Here is a 16,552-nt window from a genome sequence, read left to right as displayed (position 1 = left end):
TGTCTTTAGAATATCAGATTACTTCCTCGGCATCTGTTTTCAGCATCATTGATAAGTAAAGCAACTTAAATAACAATTTAGGGCTACATAGTGAAGACCGCACATTTAGATGAAACACGGGCTTCGACGTCGTTACGATGGTAAAATAGGTGCCTGAAAAGGTGCAGATTTATATACATATAACGTCCACGATTTCCTTATACTGAGACATGTGTGACATGGAACGCGGAGAGTCTGGAATGTAGGAATGTAGCACAAAGCCCATAAATGATGAATAGCGGAGAAACTTCTTTGGATACCTCTTTGCGTTTGACGGCCATCGTATTCTATTGGAAGTAATGCGCGACGTTAGAAACAATGCGGAAACAAAATACACAAAGAGGTACGAACACAGATGATTTGTGCAGTTGTATTCCTTTGTGCTATATCGCACTTTGTGGCTTTGTGGCTTGAGGGATGGCTGCAGCCACGCTCCGGTTTTGGAGTTATCAAGACCCCGGTGACAAGTAGGAGAGGAATAAGGTACCAGAAAAGAGGAAGCTTTACGAAACGCATGAAGCTGCCTGGACTCCACGGGGAACGGCGCTGTTAACTCCGTTAAACCCGGAAGATAGTCCAATAGGGAACATGCAACACATGCTCTAAGTTCAAGGCGTGCGCAACACTAGCCGGAGGACATGCAGGATACGGACCACATTCTTGCTCCTTCGGCGTAACACGCAAATCAGTGGTGCCCGCCCGGACATAGGGCTTTCATGTGATTGCGTCACTTGGCTCTGTAATATTACTTGTAGGGTCCCCCTCAGAGCATGATTTCAGGATAGTATCACCCGCAGTCTCAGGGTTACACGCATGTCCGTATTTTTAACGATTGACGCTACTCACATCAATAATTGCTTCAAAGGTCTCCAGTGTTCAGACAATTACTCACGGTATGTTAGTACCTTTGTCAAAATCGTCTATTTGGCACACTATCAAATTAGGGGACGTTATATGAGGTTCAGAAACACGCAGTCAAGCGCAACTCTTTCGGCTGTAACATTTGAAGGCTAACTCTGCACATGCCCCTCAGATTTCTGGAAATCATCTGCGTCGTCAGTACCACAAAGCTGCGCACGACTCTTGGCCCAGCCTGAGCGACTCAAGCGGCTACCTTGCCAGATCAGCTTGCTCTAGTGGCTGACATTCATTGCGCGCAGAAACTGGACTACAACAGCGAAAGCGTACTGGGCTAAGGATCATCAATCCTCCAAGATCATAAGGTCAATCAATCAATCAATCAATCAATCAATCAATCAATCAATCAATCAATCAATCAATCAATCAATCAATCAATCAATCAATCAATCAATCAATCAATCAATCAATCAATCAATCAATCAATCAATCAATCAATCGATCGATCGATAACTCAATAAATAAATAAATCGATCAATCGATCAATCAATCAATCAATAAGCCTGAGTTATATTCAAGGCACATGCTCTCATGGTGGGCAAAGTATTTGCTGTATAAAGCAGTTCTACTATTTCCGAGGAGCACCGAAGTCCGAAAGTACTGACTCTGGCGCTGTATTTATGAATCTGGCAACAACTGGCAAAGACCCGCCGCGGTGGCTCAGCGGCTAAGGCGTTGTGCTGCTGAGCACTAGGACGTGGATTCGATTCTCGGCCGCGATGGCCACTTTCCTGGTGATGGCGAAAAGCAAAAACATCCGTGTATACAAGATTTTGGCCCACGTTAAAGATCTGCAGGTGGTAAGAAATAATCCGAAGCACTACAATCAATTAATTAATTAAACCCTACAATCAATCAACCAATCAATCAATCGATCAATCGATCAATCAATCGGTCAATCAATCAACTGGCAACACTCTTACTTCTTTGTCGTGTGAAACATAATTGCTTGCGTAATAATTAAAATTCCCTGCAATATCGACAACTCTTATCCTCCCTATCCTCTTCTGCTATTGTGTCGGCTTCCACATCCGTCACTACCTTCTTGCAAGCAACACAATCTGCCCAAGTTGCTCTGAGAGTGAAAACGTAACCCTTTTTACAGTATTTTTTCTGTCCGTCACATCTCCAGTGAAACACTTCCTAAGGATTACACTCGTAAAGACAAATCCTCTTACCGTTCTTGCGGGTTTTCTTTTTTTTTTTCTGATTTCGCCTGGCCGCTGAGACCACACGAGTCGGGATGCGTGAGGAATGCTAGATGAGGCTGTGGTCGAGCTACCGCATGCGTAGGAGCGCAAACGAAGTGAGAAGTTTGAAGGGTAGCTTCCTTCCTCGCAGGAGTTCCGCGGATCACCGAGACGTGTACGTGACCAGCATCCGGAACGGAGCAACACTGAGTTGTACGTGTCTCGCCAGGAAATTTGCGCCACTCAGGCAACTAACTGTTCGCTGCGGTAAACATTTAAGGGCACTACTAGAAGATAACTTAAGTATTCCGCCCTATTTCCTTAAAAGGTAAATTGATATACACGCCACCGGGGTTCATGGCGCCATAGCGGGGCTTAAAATCATATAGATCAAGCTTACGCTACAAATCCTTTTCGCTACATCAAGAAAGACGAGGGATACACCAATAAATTACTTAATGCTGGTATGCGGTAAACCATGTTGCCGCTATAACTTCCTTTAAGGCTGAACTCAAAACAATCATTTTAAATGCACAAATCGGATGTGTGGTACCAGGTTAATGTTCCCGGCATTAGGATAGGCGATACACAAAAAAGCAAATAAAAGGCAGCGACTGTGCAATAATGATAACGCTTCTCAAGAGCAGTGGCGTAAAAATAGGGTACGCAGTTAAAGACGCAGCGGGTGATAGAGTAGACAGAGAGGGGAAAGGATGGGTGAAAGGAGGCAGGGAGGGAGAAGAGGGTGAAATATATTGCAAGAATTAAAATATTTCTTTTGACGACTCCGAAAGAACCCGTGAATGTTGAATACGCATTAATTCTGGCGAATGTGTGCTATTCTACCTGCACAATTAAGTAAATAAAAAAGTGTACTTTGAGTCCCCTGACATTTGTTTCAAACATGCCCTCCAGCACGACGTAGCCCTTGTATAATCATCATATCATGAGTGGTTGATTCACAACGCTTCAGCGCTACTTTAAGTGCTTCTAGAATACGCTTAGCATCGCCAGCGGAGCCGGAGATCCTTTGGAGGACATAGTTGTAGCGCCGTGAGATTTTTGGGAACCTTCGTGCGCCAACGAAAGGTGCGCGGAGAGGCCCCATTTTGACGGCTTTTTTACAACTTTTATTCGTCTACGATGCGTAGCGCCATCTTTGAATGCCTATCAGTCCTAGTCGTAAAAAGACCGCTAGTCTCTGATAGCGGTCACACCGTTGCTCTTCGGTGAAATAGCCCGAAAATTGGGACGTCCAACTGCTACACACGAAGTACAGTTGTTTCTGAGCAAGGCCGCGTCAATTGCACTTGTCCTCTCAAATATGCAATGGGGCATGCTTCACCACAGCGCGCCAAAATGGCCATTCAAGGTCACTGAAGGAGTATTGCAGGCCTGCGAGGAGGCATAGTATAAAGGTTTAACAACCTAAGTGTGGTCTGATCTGCGACATTAGGGGCGTAAATGGAACCACATAATGCGCAAAATACCAAATCGTTTCCAAGAGCGTATTTATTCAAAGGGTTGTTGGTGAAAGCTTGTAATACCGTCAAGTGGGCGGTTTCCCACTGGGTCGTCCCAGATGTCAATTGGATTCTAGAGAGCACCGCGTAAAAACGGAGGTTCAAAATGCAAAAACAAACGAAAATGTGTTAGCCGCTACAGCAAGGCTTACGCGAATTGAGCTTCGGGAAAGCTGAAAGTTGAAAATGGCTTTCTTTGAACATTGAAACGGTTCGCTCCTTCGGCATGTTAGCTTACGCATACATTCGGAAGGGTGTAGGAACACAGCTGCCAATTCAGCTTTGGATTATTTTACCGAGTAGGATTAACGAAAGTGAAGCAGAACGATATAAGATTTTGTGCCGTTCACGCCATTATTTATTTTTTTACGATGCGGAACGCTTTGAACAATGCAGCTGTTTATGCATTACGTCTCCGTTTTCTTAGCCGCTGAGACATTACCGAGTGCCTCGCCCCCCTGTGATACGGGTGGGTAATACGTGTTGTGGAGCTTCGGGAGACTGCCGGTTCGAAGCAAGCACATGTTTGGTCACAGATTAAACAAGAATGATATCTCTTGCCATTCCCGGAGCAAGCGCCTGGCGCAGTGGCATTCTCCGAAACACCTGGACACCTTGAACATCCTGACATACCGCCGGGTGGCCGGTGGAGGGCAAAGCTCAAACCTACAGTCCACTTTTACCAATGGCACACGAGCTCACTTTATTAATCCCCCCCCCCCCCCACCCCTTGCTGAGGTAATTCTTGTTTTTTTTTTACAAGTGCTGGTGGTTATGCGTTCATTGTTTAGGCGATACATAGTCCAGAATGGCACCAGTTCATTTATAGCGAAGCCTTGTTAACCCGACCGTAGGTCTTGCATCTTGGTATTTAGTTGGCCTGTATATTTCGCTGACCGTACACTATATAGTCGCAAGTCTATTTCGTCTCTTCGCGTAAAGGTTTCTTCCAGACACAGCGGTTCACGATCCGGTGCCAAAAAAAAAAAAAAAACAAGAACAAAAAAATTCAAGCCATTCCACTCAATTTTAAAGCTGTCGGGAGTGCAGAGCGGTGATTCGCCATAATGGGTGGTGGCGCCGTTATCTGCTCACGGCTACCACCCATCACGCCCTTCGCCGCCCTGTCTCGCTCCTCTCTTGATGAATATGCAATTCAAATTTCCCGCCTCCGCAGTGCTCGCGCGCCCCTAGCCTGAAACTGCGCCCGCGGCAGTTCTGTTCTTTTTGTGCTTGCTTTAATTTCGTATGCTGGAGCGGTTTTGCGTCATTTCGAAGGCGTATTTTTTTTTTTTTTTTTTGCGCGGCCGGAGCCTTTTTGCGTCATTTCGAACGTGCCATTTGTTTCTTGCGCGCCTGCTTTTTTCGCTTACTATCGTAAAAAAAAATTGGCCGCGTATCTGCTCCTTTCGTTGCAAATGTCGTCAAAAGACGATAGTCTTTATCGACTTTTGTCACGTAAATGCCTCCCTTCGCTTTCCCGCTCACCTCTCATGTTGTTCCTCTTGCGTCGCGCTCCTCCCAAGGTAAAGACGCCAAAGGTTTGCTTAAATCATTTTAAATTTCCCGCGTTCCACTGCTCCAAACCGGGTGTCTCGATGCCAACGCTGCCGTACGGCGAAGACGCGTGTGAATCGACGCGCCCTACTTCAACGTTTATAGAACCGCGTTTCCCTAGTCCACGTGCGTTCCCAGCAGAACGTGGAACCTATCTAGTGGAACCTTTCGTAACTCTTGCCACTTGATTTCTTCAAATGCCGCCAGAAGCTATATGGCGCGGGCGACAGCAGGCGACGGCGGAGTGATATTTTTTTCTTCCGTTGATAAAGTATTTAATCTCGCCAAAATCAAACATGTACGATTTTTTGTAAAGGAATTCTGCAAATATCACTTCTGTATTAATTTGTTGTCTTATATATGCGTAATATCTTGTTGTTCTTCAACAATATTGACAAGTATGAACATTACACCGGACTTAGACGGGCACATTTAGCTGTGACTATATAAGACTATTGCGCAGGCATTGTTTTACTTTGGCCGGGTGGCTGAATCGAGTCACAGACAGACAGACGGACAGACATACAGACATACAGACAGACCAAAATTTCTGGGTTTAAGTAGCCCAAGAAAGACTATAGTCTTTAAAAGCAACCCAACGAGCGTTCCTAACTAAACGAACGCGGGGGCTGCCAGTTATATACACAGATTTTGCCTTAAAATGTACATGCAGTTTTCTTTGCGCTAAACAAAGGGGAGATGTATGACAAGCGCCAGCGGTTAAAGATGTTCGAACGGTTATGACTCTTCAAACTGCGTGGTTTTTGAAGCCTCAGCGGGACGTCCTGACGACGGTACACCAGGCTCTACTTGGGTCCGTTATCTCGCTGCGCCGCCTGATTCCGGCAGTCGCTTGACATCGACCGTTAGTGAGCTACGACGACAAGGCGAGCCCATAAAGTGCTCCACTCTGTGAAGGTGGATGACACGGAGCTGTATGTGGCCCCGTTGACCGGGGACCAGTCCAAGGAGTGCGCGAAACAAAACACGTTTGTTCTTATTTGCAATTGAGTATATTTCCTAGTTAATTAGCTGAATGAAACTTGGGAGAACTAGAGTATTATTCTAGCTGACAAACAAGGGGCTGCCCGTATCTGTCCCGTAGCAGGCCGTATACTGAGACCCGACGGAAATTTTACATTTTTTGAAACTTCATTGTGAACTACTTAAACGTGATATGTAAATTAAACTCGGTGTGATGTTTGCGTCGTTTTAGCGGCTAATTGTTTAATAATTTGTTTCGGGATAGTGTTGATAAAACAAGAGTTATATTCATTTTCTTTACCCGTACTCCCTCAGTTGATGGCCATAGATTTACAGCAGCCCGAAATCCTGCAACGTTTGCAACTTCACTGCGAGCTAACTACAGTGTGGTGCGACGATAATTGGAACAGTTTAAAATTTATTCCTGAGCGAACCGCCGCTCTGTTCGCGCTCAAACTTCACACGAACATCGCATTTTGTGGTCTATTTTGTTTGACACCGGGAACAACGACGGTATTTACCTGCTTATTCTGAAAATAAATAAAAACGATTTTCGCCTATGGGAAAATGGCGCCTGATTTGGACGTGCGAAGCAGCGCAAGTTGACGTTGGAATGAGGGCGCCATCTGGGGTATTCAAAGTGAAACGCACGTCTGGCCAGACGTAGGGTCTTCATTGTTTCGCCGTCGCCCCTGGCTCTGTCTTTGGTTTCCGTCCACCACTCTCATTCGGGACGAGTGCCACGTTGGGAGCGCGGTGTGTCATAGCGGGCGCTTCCCTGTGGGCCGTCTCGTTGTGGATCGGCGCGTACGGCGAGCAGTTGCCCGCGTGCGCAGGGATCCATCTGACTTCCACTGGTCTTCCGTCTCGAACTCCCGATCTTTCTTTAATTCTTGCCGCCTTGCCACTCACTCGACCTCTTTCCAGGTTGCGGACGGCCTCTTGCGAGTCGCTAAGGATTGTGTTGCAACCTCCCTCAGACATCGCCAGGGGTATGGCGATCTCCTCGGCCTCGGTGGCGTTCTCGCACTTCGCGCTCGCCGACTTGGAAACCCGTTCCGTGCGTGCATTCACAGTCACCAACGCGTATCTTCCTTGCCGGTATGGAAGGTTGGGTGAACGTTTCGAGGCATTGGCCCGATCGTAAGAAGTTGTCGGTGGTCATTGGGATGACCTGAGGTTGGTCGAGCGGTACGGGTGGGTTGAATTCAATCCGTTGGAGGGTCCTTTTGGCCCCCGGAGGGATCGGGAGTCTGTTTATTTGAGCTGTTCTATGGGCCTCGACAAGTTCATCTACGGTGCTGTGGATACCCAGGGTGAGTAGTCTTGCAGTCTGGGTGTGGGGAGGCAGTAGCAGCGTGGCTCAGTAGGCTTTGAGGAGTAGCGCGTCCAAGTCGTTTTTGTTGGTTTTCGGTAGATTCGCTTAGGGTAGATGGTAGCAGAAACGGCTTACTATGAAGTCTGGGGCGTTCCATTTCTGACATTCCGTGGTGTCGGTTTGATATTCGTTTTAGGAGGCCGATGGTCTGTACTGTGTGATTTCGTAGGGCAGGTTGTGTGAGGGTTGTGCCTCTATTTGCCTGGATCGTGAGGCGTAGGAAGCGTAAGTTACATGCGGTATGGGGTAATTAATAATTGTTATATGGGTGTTGTGTTTAACGGGATATTTTGTTCGCGGAGGGCGTAGAATAAAAAGTTCCGATTTGTGGACCGAGCATGTGAGGCCGGATAGTTCTGTCGTGTGTGCAAGTCACATGGTTTCCCTTTAGAGGATTTCCTCGATATGGGTGTCGCTGCCTCGGGGTACCCATAGTGTGATGGCGTCTGCAGTATATTGTAGATCCGAGTTCAGGTATGTTTTATAGGCTGCGTGCCGTGGGTATCATTGCCGGATTGAAAAGCAAAAGCGAAAGGACAGCGCCTTGAGGAGCGCCTCCCACCGCCATTAGGAAGGTTGGAGAGATGAGGGTGCCTAATCTGAGTGTGGCCCTCCTGACAGTGAGAAAAGAGAGCACGCATTTGTTTGTGCGTTGCCCTAGGTTGAGAGATGTGGCCGCTCGCAGTATTGCTGCGTGGGAGATGTGATCAAAAGTCTTGTGTAGGTCTAGGGCAAGGGTCGCGGCATTGTCTTTTTTGGAAGGAGCTTTAATGATGTCGTGGTGGATTTCAATGTGCGTGTCTTGAGCTGATAGTCCTGCTGGGAACTCTACGAAGTTGGGTGGGAGGAGGTCTTGTACCTGAAGGTGTCTCATTATTTGGTTGCGTATTATGTGCTCGAGAAGTTTTTTCAAGCAGGACGTAATGGAAATTTGACGAAGGTTTTCTAGTTTGATTGCTTTCGAACGTTTAGGGGTTATAGATATGTTCGAATATTTTCAGGTGGTTGGAAGGGTTGCTGCCGTCCAGTGGTGGTTAAAGAGTGTCGTGATTTTATTGAGAGCTTGATCGTCCAGGTGTCTTAGTATCTTGCTGATGATTTTGTGGGATCCTGAAGGTGTTCTGCGTCGAAGCCTTAATATGGCACTGTGGGCCTTTGTCGCTGTGATTTCTGTGTCTAGTGTGGGGTTTGAATCGCCACGATATATTGGGTCGGGTGGGGAGGTATCCGCTGCTGAGGGGATGTAAATGTTTTGGAGTGTCTCCATGAGTTGTCTCGTGGTGACCTGCTTGTGCAGTATTTGGGTGATGCGCTGCGTAGTGCGTGATTCGGAAGCTGCGGGGTCCATGAGTTGGCGCTGGAGGACCCACGCGGGCTTCATGGAAAGTCCTCCCCTCATTTCGTCGCATACTTGGTGCCACTTTGCTTGGGTTAGTTGCGGGACATGTTCTATGATCTCTCCGTGTAATTGGGAGAAGTGTTTTTTCAGGGCCTTTCTGTGTTTGGAAATTCTCCACCGGCGTTCTATGCTGCGATACGCCTCCCACAAATGCTGTACACGGGACTCGGCGTAGGAAGCTCGTAGTTCAGGATCAACAAGTTATTCGTCCTTTATGCTTCCTTTTTTTGCATTATTTGGTTGAGCCACCTTTCTAGCTCTTCGTCGGTTTAGTTGGAGGGCGGCGAAACGTTTAGAGTCGAGGCGCGGAAACAATCTCAATCAGTGGTGTTCGTTGCATATTTTAATGGGTAGCTCTGTACACGAAGGTTGTTTCAAGGATGTAATGGTCCCTTCCGAGTATGTTTAGGGTGGGTGTCCAGGTGATGTCATGTAGGCGGTGGAAGAATACGAGATCAGGTATTGTGTCCCTTTGCGCACTGTTGCCTATGCGCGTGGGCATGTCCGGTTCGTTGTGTAGAGTCAATAGTAGTTCTTCTATTGTCTTCCACAGGAGTCTGCCTTTTTTATGTTCGCGTGTACCCCAGGTCGCGTGTGGTGCACTGAAGTCCCTTCATGAGCAGGGGGGTTGATTGCCTGCTTATCGTAGTGCTTCCATGAGGACGTGTTTGAAGTTGTGTTGGATATTTTTGGGGAAGCTGTATAACCTAGCACGTGTAATTTGGTGTGGAGCACGGATTGGAGAAGATATAATGTGACGAAGTTATTTGGAATATTAATGTTTTAGAAGACCCCATTTCCTGCGCTCAAGTTGCGTTTGAAGTATTGAAAGGTCTGGTATCCTACATGTTCGTTTCACAGTAGCACCCGTTTCTTGTAGTGCTATAACCGCGGGGGGATTCTGAATGGTGGACAGGTGTGTTTGGAGTGCGGGGCGTTTTGTGGAATAGCCTCTGCGATTCCAGTGCAAGACAGTGTGTGTTTTATAGGTCGGCATCTGGTTCCATTTAAATTGGTAGGTGACTGGTGAAGGATGGGTCGGGTGTCGGCATCGCTAGTCGTTGTGGTAGAAGCTCTTTCATGCATGTCAGTAGTTCATTGTGAAGAGCCGTTATAAATTCCTACATGGCGGCTTGTGCTGCTTTGACTGAGTCGTAAAGTTGTAGGCACTCCTGTCCTTGTGTTTGTAGTTCTTGGACAAAATCTAATTATACTGCAGTCTTTGAACTCTCTGTTGCCTTTCTTTTGAGTGGTGGGGTTGTGTGTGGGAGGGTTCGTAGCTAGATTGTTGGTTGCATGTCTCTTCTTCAGAGGATGAGTGTGGATGCTGCGGTCTCAGTAAGAGATTCTGTTCTTTGAGCTGGGCGTTTTCTTGCCGCAGTTTGAGAGTTTGAGCTCGCAGGGCCTGTATTTCTAAGATAAGTGCTTGGTGTGAGTTGTTTCGAGTTGTTTGGGTTGTGTTTTGGAGGGCATGGTGAGTAAGGGTTTGGGAAGTCCTTGGGGGCTAACCGGCGTGTTTCCGCCTTTAGATGATCGACTGGGTGAATTTGAAGGGCATCGTCAGCCTTCCACGGTTGGAGTCTTGGTTATTCGTGGAGTTTTTTCTTGCTTGGGATTGATATTCAGACTGCGAGTCTCGGGCGGCGATGGATGGTTGGGGGGACTTCGTGATTGGAAGTGGCGGGAACATCCCGATTCTCCGGTGCGATGCGAGTCTCCGCAGAGTATGCCGTTGGGGTGGCAGGGGTGGTTTTCTGTCGGTGTGGTGGAGCCGCACTTAGCGCATCGAGGCGTAGGGGCATGTGGGGACAGACGTACTTTCGGTGGCCGGGTCGCCAGCAGTTAAAGCAGGCTTCGTATTTCCTCCTGAAAGGGTAGTAGCGTAAGACCGCTGCCGTGTAGCGTACACAGTATGGTATTGCTGTTCCGTTGGAGAGCATTTGCACCAATGAGGAGTTGTGAAGTTGTTTGGCATACAGTATACGTGAAGCGCTGGGTTGCAGTCAGTCTTCTGGGTATCGTGCTTGCATCGTCCTCTGTTGGGGCATTAAATATGATGCCGGCACAAGTGTTGGACAGTGGGGGATGTGGTTGGAGAGGAGGTGTGTTGTTCCTTGGTATTGAAGGGTTGTTAGTTGCAGGAATTGTTGGGCTCGCACTTCTGACGGGGTGCTAATCACGATGAAGTTAGATTTGTAGTTCATTAGGAGTTGACCCTAGTTGTTGTGGGTGATGTTTGCTTGGCTTAGCACGAGGTCTGAGAGTGATGGTGCGGGAACGGTTTGGATATCCAGGCCGCCTTGGGGTCGAAGTACGATTTTGATGTCGTCCTCTGGCAGAGATTCTGCAGGTGGAGGTGGTTTCTTTTTAGGCTGTTGCCTGCGCTTTGCGGGCGAGGTCGTCAGGCGGGGGTCTCTGCATGAGGTCTTTGGTTGAGAGTAGCTGATTGCTGGTGTTTTAGAGGTTCGCTGCTTTGGCTTGACGGCGGACGCAGAATCATCCAGGTTTATCTAGGGTTTCTGGGTCTATTGGCTGTCCTTCCACAGTGCATTCCATGGCGTGGTGCGTGTCGCGGCGGGTTTGAGTACAGGAGATGTGGGTTGAGCCTAGCGAGCGCACGCGTGGTTGGCGAAATCGGCAGGCGCCGCAGCCGAAGCGAGCAGTTGCGACGAACGCAGCTGCGGCGCGGCGGCCGCGTCCCCAACGGGGAACCGAGGAACGTTAGGCTTAGCTTGAAGCTCCGAGGTGGCAGAGTGAAAACCGCTTGTGGTGCAAGTTTCGCTGATCTCAGCTCCCCTTGGAAGGTATGCGGTGATTGCGGACGTTTAGGTGGTATTGCTGTCAGACATATTGGGGGGCTAAATCACTTGGTTGAGGGCCTGGGCGATCTCGAAGCGAGAGCGATGTGAAGACACGTCCACTCGATTCGGCTACCCGGCGGCCTTTTCTCGCGCAGATCCACGCGCTCTCTCCAGAGTCCAGAGCTATTGTAAAATGTTCTGTAGCTCTCAATGTAATGTAGGTATCTGGGAACAAATCATACCAAAGTTGGCCGCTAAGATGATTATATCGTTATGCCCAGTTTCATTTACTTGTCATAATTAGTTCACAGTGAAGTGGTAAGCGTAACGGAATTCCCGATTGCTGTCAATACATGACCGTCTACGTAGGGAATATGGTTACAGAAAATGGCTGTAAGTCTTGCTTTATCGAAACTGTCCTGGAACAAGTTATACGAGATATAATCTAGTTTTATTTCTAATCTATTGATGGGTATGTGTCTGTTCGAGAAATATAGCAAGTCACCATACATAACTCAACCCACCAATAGTACAGCTTAGCTGGTCTTCCATCTTTAGAGTAGTCAAGGGCTGTAATATATATATTTTTTTCTTTTCCGAATTAGCTTCCATCACATCTGAATCTTGCATATAATGTTTTTTTTTGGCTCTCGCTTACACCCGCCATATTTCGTTCGCTTACACCCTCCAGTCGTCACTGGTGACGGCTGCGACCTCGCCTGCACGCGGCGTCACATTTTGAAGTCTGTCTAGAAAGTAGGGTTTCCAGCTGCGCACGTTGTGACATTACTGGTGTCAGCGAAAGAGTTACGCCCCTCCGGCATCATTGTCCGGCTTCAGCATCTCACAGGGGCCAGCTGCTTTTTCGGCCTTAGCAAGCTGGCGCAGCAGAACAACTTTATGACGATGAAAACTGTGTCGATAAAAAAACTTTATGTCGATAAAAAACGACCGAATATGCTACCTCGTTTTCTCGAGTCGTCAGTCTTCAATGAACGCCTATAGTGCTCCGCAAGCATGAACCACCTTGTGCGCGTGCCTTCTCAAGTGCACTTTTAAAAGCGGGCTCCTTAAACGCAAAAATTCTGGTTTGGTTTTTAGAAAAACGTTTATTTGACAAAATACGCCGCAAGGATAGCAGAAATCGTAGCTGACGGCTAAGGGAAGGAAGGTTGTTCAAGACGTCTTCCATTCAAAACCTGTCTCAGGCATCAATAAAGTTATCTCTCTCTCTCTCTCTCTCTCTCTCTCTCTCTCTTCTGGCAATAAACACAAAAACCTTACACTACAAACCTAAGAGACAGACCATTTACGTACAATGGTTTCAGGTATATACGTCACTCGATTCAGCCACCAGGCCAAAAGTTGAAACAACGCTTTAACATGAAGTATGTATACGCAAAACCGTTCCTAACTACTGAAACTACTGACATAGTTCGTGCACGTTCACTTTATGTATACTTTCTCCCCCGCGTCACGTACACCAAATGCTGATTTGAAGTAAAAGAAACGCTTCAACTTCTTTCTATCACGGTAAGCTATAAAAGAGTTCCGCAGAAATCCCATTACGCAGCCCAACGCTTTGCGAGCTCGTTCCTTTTTCTTACAAGGGTTACAAAGCCTGAGGACATTTCCATGCGTTTAAGCAATAATTACGAAACTATGTCCTCGATCAATCTCTCGAAAGTGCTTGTTTTCAACAAAAAATAAATGAATAAATAAATGTGCCCATCTTGAAAACGGCATAACTCTCACTTTCTCTTCACAAATAACAGGCTAGTGCCTCAGCGCCCGAAAACTCGTCTTTGCATGCTTCTTTTCACTCAAGTATTTTGAAAACGTTGTTGACCTGATGTTAGGGAATAAGGCTGAAAATTTTGTTTGAATCCTCTAAAGCTGCAAGCTTCACCAAAGCATTGTTTGTTTATTTATTTGTTTATTTGATTCTACTTTATTTATTTATTTAGTTATTTTTATTTATTTATTTATTTATTTATTTATTTATTTATTTATTTATTTATTTATTTATTTATTTATTTATTTATTTATTTATTTATTTATTTATTTATTTATTTATTTATTTATTTATTTATTTTTTTATTTTTATTTTTTTTATTTATTTATAACCACTGCAGCCAAGTGACGTCCACGACCGGAGTGGGTACAAAAAGTGTATGTACTATGCAGACAAAAGAACATACATGATCAAACTTTGGAGGTGCGCCGGGTGTAAAAAGATGTTAAAATATAAACTAATCTGAATCGTCCAGTTTTATAAATTAGGTAGCAATAATGAATACTTAACCGTACCGTTGGAGTGGACATTACTACAATAAATCTGAAACTGAAAGAAACACGCAAAATGGCGGGTGTGAGCATTAATAAGTCCCTGAGGCTGTCAGAAAGTCTTGCCATGGTATAGTGACCGAGCAGTGCCAGGAAAAGCATTTCACCGCTTTATTGCAGAATAAAAGAAGCTACGTTTGAAAGTATTCTTTGGGAGAATCACTGGTGCAATGTTAGCATTATGATTGCTTCGCGTTGATGATGGCCTGACAAAAGCGAAGTAGTCATACCTGCATGAATAATAGGGCGAGTGTACACTTTGAAAAATCGACGCAAGGCGCCCATCTGCGCTGTTGTCACGGCGAGATACTATATTTTGCTCTAATCGCACGCTGGGCCTCGTTATTCGCCAAATTTGAACATTCGGTCACGATGATTGGTGGCTATGGAGTGTCGTGGTAAAGCCCCCCTGCGTCGATTTTTTAAGGGTGTACGACAGAATGTAAATGCTTTAACGGGTCTCCGCGCCGGTGTGCGGTGGGCAAGGCTATATTTATGGAGGACAGTGCTGAAGAGCTTGGAAAATGCCTGTCGTAATGGGGCCATGTAAATCGAATGACGTTTCTTGAACAGGCCTAACTTAATTAAGGTCGAGGTGTTTGCGCGGGTTCTGGCCAGGTGAAGCGTATTCGATAAAATTAGGCAGAATAAACATTTAAACATGAGTAATTTAGAATCTTGAGGAGATTTAGCTAACGTAAGTCTTAAATTGCCGAGTTCTTTCGGGCTTTAACGGTAATGAAATGAATATGCTTCGTCCGGGATAGTTGGTTATCAAAACTAACACTAAGACATTTGTATTTTTTTATCCTGGGCAGTGGGCGGTTGTTGAATGAGTAGCAAAACTATAATGGGGATAAGCTATTGCTAAAAGATAAGGTGACAGTTTCAGTCAATTTAATTTTTATCTGGCAGTAACGGTAGCAGGAACAAAAGCTAGCAAAGAATTTGTTAAAAATGCGTTGGTCCCTCGGATAACTAATTAATTGATACAGCATGCATGCCTGCTTAAAGTCGTTCATGGGAAGCTATTGGTAGTTGAACAATAGATAGCAAAAAACAGCTGTCCGAGTACATCGCTTTCAGGAAAACCTGCAGGGAAAGACTTAGCAAAATAGAAACTGGTGCACTTTTCAGACACAACTGAAGTGGAGGACTTAGCAAAATAGAAAGTAATGCACTTTTGTGTACCATCGATAAAAACATTAAAATCCACTGACCAAAAGAACGGTTATTAAGCATTGTGTTTAGCGCAGGAAATATTTTCGAAAGAATAATTATATCAAAGGCTGTCGAAAAGTTCATAAATATGACATCTATTGGCTACCGGAATCAAGGTGCAGGATATACATATACCTGGTAATATTCCATCAAACAATCGAGAAAACCATGCTTAACATTTCAAAGAATGTTGTTTCATTCAAAGTAACCCATTATATATTCAAAATTATGTGTTCCAAAAGCTTACATGAGTGTGAGGCTGTAGAAATTGGCCTTTAGTTTTAAACAAGCTGGTGATTACCGAATGGTTGATGAGAACGAAAGTGCATTAGCAAGTTTCCACGCTCAATAGACTTTTTCGAGAAATTACACCGAAATAACGAGATCTGTTAAGGCAGTAACACGGTCAAAATGCGTAGGAGTGTTGTCGGGGCCACCCACTTTTTTCTTTTTAAGTTCTTTTTTTTTCTTTTTAGGTTTTTTTTTTTCTTTTTAAGGTTTAAACTGGCTACGAAGACAAAATACAAGGTTGTTACATCTGAAAGAACTGACATTTGGTAACTCACTCAACTCAATTACAGCCGAAAATACGTTTTTTTATCCAAAAGAACCCACGAAATTTTGAAAAACTTCCAAATCTTGTTCTACCTGACGCCTGCGGTGACGCAACAGCGGGTTCAGTGACGCAGTAGAAGTAAACACTAAAAACATAGCTGTTAGTGTTTACTGCACGCTAGCATTCAAGTGACGCCATCAAATAGAACTGAGAGCCCTTTAAAATCGCCCAGTCCTGCTTATTGGCTTTGGTCGACAACCACCGATCACACAGACAAGAATGACATCCTACAGTGACGTCATAGAGACCCCACCAGGAAAGGGCTGGGGAGCAACCACTTCTTCAACTGTTTTCTTTAATATTTCAGTAGTTATTGAAGTTTGTGATAAGCTTGGTATCAGACTTTTTAATTTAATTTTAATTTTTAATTTTTAAATCAGTCTTTTTAATAAACCAAATTTGTAGTTTCTCTTCACGGCACCTTAAGACTCCTGGCTCACTCAGTGAAAGAGTCGAGATGGGAGATTGCAAGTAGTGCTAAAAAAATCATGGACTCAGTAATTACTCTGGATATTTTCATAGCTTTACACTCCGCTGTCACATTAAGGTATGTCACACGAACGCCCCGAACTGGATACAT

General features: G+C 45.5%; 1 protein-coding gene across 1 annotated transcript in view; it reads right to left on the bottom strand.

Moving 5' to 3' along the window:
* LOC144144311 (frequenin-2-like) overlaps positions 1-16,552 on the bottom strand; it is a 404,396-nt gene that overhangs the window by 127,912 nt on the left and 259,932 nt on the right. The gene's annotated exons all lie outside the window — the stretch shown is intronic.

Source organism: Haemaphysalis longicornis, unplaced genomic scaffold, assembly GCF_048455015.1.
Source record: "Haemaphysalis longicornis isolate Haplotype H1 unplaced genomic scaffold, Haemaphysalis longicornis Haplotype H1 scaffold_1, whole genome shotgun sequence".
In the NCBI taxonomy this organism is placed as follows: Eukaryota; Metazoa; Arthropoda; class Arachnida; order Ixodida; family Ixodidae; genus Haemaphysalis; species Haemaphysalis longicornis.
Note: the sequence above shows the minus strand (reverse complement) of the source record. Positions and strands in the feature narration are given on the sequence as shown.